Below are 7596 nucleotides of genomic sequence, written 5' to 3' on the forward strand. Positions count from 1 at the left end.
CAGGCACCCTGCTTCCTGTAGAACAGGGGGGCCTCACTCCATGACTGCATAGATACAGTAGATGAAGTATTCTCTAGCCAGAAGGATCTTAAAGATTGCCCTCTCCAGAACCCAGAAGTAGAATACTTCATTGATGGGAGCAGCTTCATAGAGGCAGGAAATCGGAGGGTTGCATATGCAGTACATATGTACTGCAAATTTATCTTTGAAAAGATAAATAAAATTGATAGGTTATCAGCAAGATTCACCAAGAAAAGAACCAAATAAACTCCGTAAGAAACAAAACAGGAGTTATTACAACCCATACCACAGAAATACAAAAGATCATTCAAGACTACTATGAAAAGCTTCATGTGCACAAACTAGAAAACCTAGAGGAGACAGATATATTCCTGGAAATACACAACCCTCTTAGATTAAACCAGGAAGAAATAGAAACTCTTCACAGACCAATAGTAAGCAGTGAGATTAAAACAGTAATAAAAAAAATTCCAACAAAAAGTCTAGGACCAGATGGATTCACAGCTGAATTCTATCAGACATTCAAAGAAGAATTAGTACCAATATTATTGACACTATTTCACAAGATAGAAGCAGAGAGAATTTTCCCTAAATCATTCTATGAAGCCAGTATCACCCTAATACCAAAACCAAGAAAGGACATACTGAAAAACAAAACTATAGTCCAATATCCCTAATGAATATAGATGCAAAAATCCTTAATAAAATACTAGCTAACCAAATCCAACAGCATAGCAAATTATAATCCATGACGATCAAGTGAGTTTTACACCAGGATGCACAGATGGTTTAACATATGCAAATCAATAAATGTGATGCACCACATAAACAGAATTAAAAACAAAAATCACATGTTCATCTCAACAGACGGCAGAAAAAGCATTTGACAAAATCCAGCATCGTTTTATGATTAAAACCCTCAGAAAAACTGTCATAGAAGATACATACTCTAAGGTAATAAAATCCATCTATGACAAACCTACAGCCAGCATAATAATGAATGAGGAAAAGTTGAAATCACTACCCCTGAGAACTGGAACAAGACAAGGATGCCCACTCTTACCACTTCTATTTAATATAGTACTGGAAGTCCTAGCCAGAGCAAGCAGACAAGAGAAAAACAAAGGCCATCCAAATCAGTAAAGAGGAAATCAAACTCACTGTTTGCTAATGATATGATTGTACACCTAGAAAACCCAAAAGACTTCTAGAACTGATAGATGTATTCAGCAAGTTTTCAGGATACAAAATTAATGTACATAAATCAGTAGGACTGCTATATATGAGAGCAACCAAACTGATAATCAAACCAAGAACTCAACTCCTTTTACAGAGCTGCAAAAAATAAAATAAAATAAAATAAATACTGAGGAGTGTACCTAATCAAGGAGGTGAAATAGCTCTACAAAGAAAACTACAAAACACTGCTGAAAGAAATCATAGATGACACAAATGAACGGAAACACATGCTGTGCTCATAAATGGGGAGAATCAATGACAATGACAATACTGCCAAAAGCAGTCTACAATTTCAATGCAATTCCCATCAAAATACCACCAATGTTCTTTACAGAACTAGAAAAAAACAATTCTAAAGTTCACATGGAACCAAAAAAGAGCCTGCATAGCCAAAGCAAGACTAAGCAAAAAGAACGAATCTAGAGGCATCTCATTACCTGACTTCAAATTATACTATAAGGTCACAGTCACCAAAACAGCATGGTACTGGTGTAAAAATAGGCACATAGACCAATGGAACAGAATAGAGAGCCCAGAAATAAAGCCAAATATTTACAGCCAACTGATCTTCAACAAGGCAAGCAAAAGCATAAAGTGGGGAAAGGGCACCCTACTCAGCAAACGATGCTGGGATAATTGGCAAGCCCCTGTAGAAGAATGAAACTGGATCCTCATCTCTAACCTTACACAAAAATCAACTCAAGATGGATTAAAGACTTAAATCTAAGACCTGAAACCATAAAAACTACAGAAGATAATGTCAGAAAATCCCTTCTAGACATTGGCTTAGGCAATGACTTCATGACCAAAAACTCAAAAGCAAATGCAACTAAAACAAAGATAAATAAATGGGACTTAATTAAACTAACAAGCTTCTGTACAGTAAAAGAAATAATCAGTAAACAGACAACCGACAGAATGGAAGAAAATCTTTGCAATCCATGCATCCAACAAGGACTAATATTCATGACCTACAAGAGCTCAAACAAATCAGCAATAAAAAAACAAATAATCCCTTCAAAAAGTGGGCTAAGAACATGAATAGACAATTCTCAAAAGAAAATGCAAATGGCCAAGAAACATATGAAAAAATGTTCAACATCACTAATGATCAGGGAGATGCAAATCAAAGAGAAAATGTGATACCACCTTACTCCTGCAAGAATGATCATAATCGGCCGGGCGCGGTGGCTCAAGCCTGTAATCCCAGCACTTTGGGAGGCCAAGGCGGGCAGATCACAAGGTCAAGAGATCGAGACCATTCTCGCCATGATGAAACCCCATCTCTACTAAAAATACAAAAATTAGCCAGGTGTGGTGGCACGCGCCTGTAGTCCCAGCTACTCGGGAGGCTGAGGTGGAAGAATCACTTGAACCCAGGAGGTGGAGGTTGCAGTGAGCCGAGATTGCGCCACTGCACTCCAGCCTGGCGACAGAGCAAGACTCCGTCTCAAAAAAAAAAAAAAAGAATGACATAATCAAAAAATTAAAAAATAATAGAAGGTGGCATGGATGTGGTGGAAAGGGATCACTTTTACACTGCTGATGGGAATGTAAACTAGTACAACCACTATGGAAAACAGTGTGGAGATTCCTTAAAGAATTAAAAGCACGGGCTGAGTGCAGTGGCTCATGCCTGTAATCCCAGCACTTTGGGAGGCTAAGGCAGGTGGATCACTTGAGGCCAGGATGGTGAAAACCTGTCTCTACTAAAAATACAATAATTAGCCAGGTATGGTAGCACATATCTGTAATGCCAGCTACTCAGGAGGCTGAGGCAGGAAAATCGCTTGAACCTGGAAGGCAGTAAGCCAAGATCACACCACCGCACTCCAGCCCAGATGACAAAGTGAGACTCCATCTCAAAAAAAAGTAAAAGTAGAACTACCATTTGATCCAACAATCCAGCATTGGCTATCTACCCAGAGAAAAAGAAGTAATTATACCAAAAAGATACTTGCACATGCAGGTTTATAAAAGCACAATTTGCAAATGCAAAAATACAAAACCACCCCAAATGCCCATCAATCAACAAGTGGATTAAAAAAAAATTGTGGTTTATGTATATATCATGGAATACTACTCAGCCATAAAGGGGAATGAAATAATGGCATTTGCAGCAACCTGGATGGAATTGGAGACTATTATTCTAACTGAAGTAACTCAGGAATGGAAAACCAAATATTGTATGTTCGCACTCATAAGTGGGAGCCAAGCTATGAGACACAAAGAGATAATAATGATACCATAGACTTTGGGGAGTCAGGGGAAAGGCTGGGAGGGTGGTGAGAGATAAAAGACTACATATTGGGTACAATGTACACTGCTTGGGTAATGAGGTGCACCAAAATCTCAGAAATAACCACTAGAGAACTTATCCATGTAACCAAACACCATCTATTCCCCCAAAACCTACTGAGATTTTAAAAATTCCATTGGAAAATAATAACATAATTCATGTGGCAGGGACCTCTGGGGATATTACTGCTGAAATATCATGAATGAGTCCACACCACCCATGAAAGCTCTCCCACACTGCAGCTAACCCACAACACTCTGCATAGCCCACAACACGTCACTCTTACCGACCAATCGTACACATTTATTCATTATTTATCTTCTGCTGATGAAATACATTTTAAAATTAAAATAATAGCTAAAGTATCTATCTTGGAAGGAAGTTACATTTTTGAGTCTGAACTGGGCCACAGAGAAACAACTGAGACCAGGAAGGGTCTGAAAACACAGGAAACAGGACATTGAGAGGACATTTCCAGTTGTCTTAGCATTGCTGCTAAGGCCTAAGGCACAGGGAGAAAAGTGAGATGTGTCCCAGCCAAGAGGTGCAGAGAGCCAGCAGCATCACACTGCCTCCCTGCTGCGGGCCTTACTGAGCAGAGCCAGAGCCTGTCCGACACCACCAGGTGACTGTGCGAGAGAGGGGCCATGTCCTTTGGGCAGCGCAGTGCTCAGGGTAAGAGGCACCATCTGGTTTAGCTCTGTGTCCCCACCCACATGTCACTTTGAATTGTAATAATCCCATGTGTCAAGGGCTGGACCCAGTGGAAATAACTGAATCATGGGGATGGTTTTCCCCATACTGTTCTCGTGATAGTGAGTTCTCACGAGATCTGACAGTCTTATAAGGGGCGTCCCCTTTTGCTTGGCAATCATTCTCTTTCCTGCCACCCTGTGAAGAGGTACCTTCCACCATGACTGTAAGTTTCCTGAGGCCTCCTCAGCCATGCAGAACTGTGAGCCAATTAAACCTCTTTTCTTTATAAGTTACTCAGTCTCAGGTATTTCTTCATGGTAGCATGAGAACAGGCTAATACAAGGCCCTTCATTTTCTTGGATGTGGAGAGGAGAATTGCCTCCCATATAATTAAAAGTGTCACCCAGAAGCAGTGACTGGCATTTACCTCCCTAGTTAGACGTCTGCTTGGTCAGTGGACTCTATGATATGGTAGAGGTGAACAGCAGCAGAGCACTAGAGAGCAAAGGCAGAGCTGAAAGACAGAGCAGCACTGTCAGTGTGTGACATGTTATAACAAGTCAGTGTCAATTTATTTTAGTGTAAAAAAAATTTTGATACCTATGCACAGTTTTTTCGTAATATGCATTCTCCATGAACATGCTGAAGTCCCTCAGTACTGGTATACAGACAGTTACTGTGATGGTTAGTGATAGCAACATAAGACGGTGACTTAAACTCTCTTTCAGGTAATAAATGCCCTGTAGGACTGTCCATTGAGTGAGGAAATCCCATTATCTGGGGTCAGTTTTAAGAGGAGATAAGATTGGCTGAAATACCAAAGGCTGGAGCTGGATGTCCTACATCAGGAAATAGAGTACCAGAGGACTTCAGTACAGCCTCTGAATAATACACACGTGAAGCCTGGGAGCTGCCCATGCAGAACACCCTGGTGACCAGGCAAGCCCATGCAGCAACAGAAGGAGAGGTCGCCACACTGCTGGCTTCCAGTCAATGGGTTGTCCTTCTCCCTCCTTCTGTACCCTTACTGGGAAGGACACCTCCAAAACAAAACGCATATGACATGGACCCAGGGTCACTTTTCCTTATGTCTACTGAGTTATCCCCAACACTTTTATTATTGAGTTGCTTTCTTCACGGAGAGGAAATGCTATCCTTTACACACATTAATTCCCAGATAAAATGGAACATGTTTGTAGATTACATATCGTTTTCTAATATACCATCTGGGTATGTTTTAATTACTGTAGGTTTAACATGTGTTTTAGTATCTAGTGTGATTAGCCCTCCTTGATTTTGGTTCTTCTTCAGAATTTTCTTGGTTATTCTTTCTCATGTGTCTTATCTAATTTTGATGACTTATCACTCCAAATTTATATTAAATGACAGTGATAAGAGTAGAAATCTTTGGTTAGTGAAAAAATACTGAAAATATTCCTTTCTTTAGTGAAAATATTATCTCATTTATTGATTCAGTAAGATTCTAGCTAATGAGATCAGTAGATCTATTTTATCATGTTAAAGAAATATTTATTCAGACCTATGTTATAAAGATTTTTTGATGAGAATAAATGTTGAATGTTTAACAAATGCCTTTTTAGTAACTATGGAAATACTCATGATTTTTCTCCCTAAATCTATTAATATAAAATATATTAATTAATAAAATATATTCATTGCTTTCCTACTACTGTTTTATTCTTACATTTCTGAAATAAATACCACTAATGTTTTTAATGTGCTACTGGCGTCTTTGATTATCTATGATTACATTGATTTATTTTCATTTTGGATTTTTGTGTGGATATGTAAGAGCTTTGCTTTTTATTTTTAATTAATTCTTAGAGTTTTATTATCAAGATTATGCTTGTTTTTTAAAAATACTTTATGGCATTCATTATTTTCTAATCCCCAAAGCAATTTAAATCACATTGGAAATGTTATTGAAAGGAGTGATACTTCCTCCTGGGAAAGTGCCTGACCACATGATTTACTAAAGGTAGTTCTTCCACAGGTTTAACACATGGAATAATTAACAACCTCTACAGCCATGCTAGTGTCATAATTTGAGTATCTGCTCTGCTCTGATATCTGGCAACTTGTCTCCTCCTTGTTATATTCTGTTTAGATTTCTCTCTCTTTCGACATAAATTTTCATTAATTAACTTTTCTGTAAAATTACAAATGTCATTCATTGCTTACAAATATTTGTATGTAATTAACCAAAATACCGGTGGAAAAAATAAAATGCATAAGTAAGGGTTAGAAGCATCTCTGGAGTGAAAAGGCACTGTCAAAACACATGAGGGAGATAAAGACAGATACAAAAAAGCCAGCATAATGCTCTGAAAACAAAGAGCTAAAAGATATTGAAAAGAAAATGGGAGAGCTAGAAATTGAGCAAAGAAGATCAACAGATGAGTGACACTCAATCATCCTGCCCTCAGGAATCCTTTACTTTTAAAAATTATTGACGAGCTCTAAGAGCTTTTGTTATATGGCTTATATGTAGCTCTGCTTACTGAGAATTTAAAAATTTATGTGTTCATTTTGAAATTACAATTATAAACTCATAGCATTTTTCAATAACATTTTTATGAAAATTTACTATATTTTCTGCAAATAAAAGTAGTAAGTAGAGTAGCATTATTTTACAAGAAGTTTTTAGAAGAATTGCTTTCAAATTCAATCTCTTACAATTAGTTGTTTTGGTTGAAGTCTAGGAATAAAACATTACCTCACAAAGTCATGCTTTTAAAAGAATAGAAGTATTTGTAAGGATTTTTCAGATAATTGTAAAAATTATTTGATACTATACCCAAATTTGACAATAGGTAGCTTCTTTTGATAATTTCCTTTATCACACAAATTACTGAAAGGATATGTATACAAAGGTCAAGATTTAATAAAAGTAATATTTCCCCCAGTTTTATCAATAACAGCATCAAGTAAAATTACCTTTCTTTTTTACTTTCTGCTACAAGCAAAGGATATAACGATATACTCCTACAATTTGGCGCCCACTCTCTTGGTTCAGGCTGAGGCTGCAGCAGTTTCCCCCCACCATGACATTTGACATCATTGCAAATGTCAACCCAGCGAAGAGGCAAATTACATCCTGAGACTATTATGAGAAAGTTTTAACCTAGGAAACTCCCTGCAAGGGTCCAGGGATTTCCCTCAACCAGCAATCTTCAGAACACACTTTGAGGCATATTACAGCATACACAAAATGTGGGGGTTCCCCAAAAAGAAAGAAATAATGAGACGCAAAGAATGTTAAAAGAATTAATTCAAGAGAACATTCCTTAAATAAAATAGTATTTGTATCTCCACAGTAA

The 7596-nt window shown here is 37.7% G+C and overlaps 1 protein-coding gene across 1 annotated transcript in view; it reads right to left on the reverse strand.

Annotated features, from left to right (window-relative positions):
- PXDNL (peroxidasin like) overlaps window positions 1-7596 on the reverse strand; it is a 456288-nt gene that overhangs the window by 133923 nt on the left and 314769 nt on the right. The gene's annotated exons all lie outside the window — the stretch shown is intronic.

The sequence above is a fragment of the Cebus imitator genome, unplaced genomic scaffold, assembly GCF_001604975.1.
Source record: "Cebus imitator isolate Cc_AM_T3 unplaced genomic scaffold, Cebus_imitator-1.0 Scaffold73, whole genome shotgun sequence".
Classification (NCBI taxonomy): Eukaryota; Metazoa; Chordata; class Mammalia; order Primates; family Cebidae; genus Cebus; species Cebus imitator.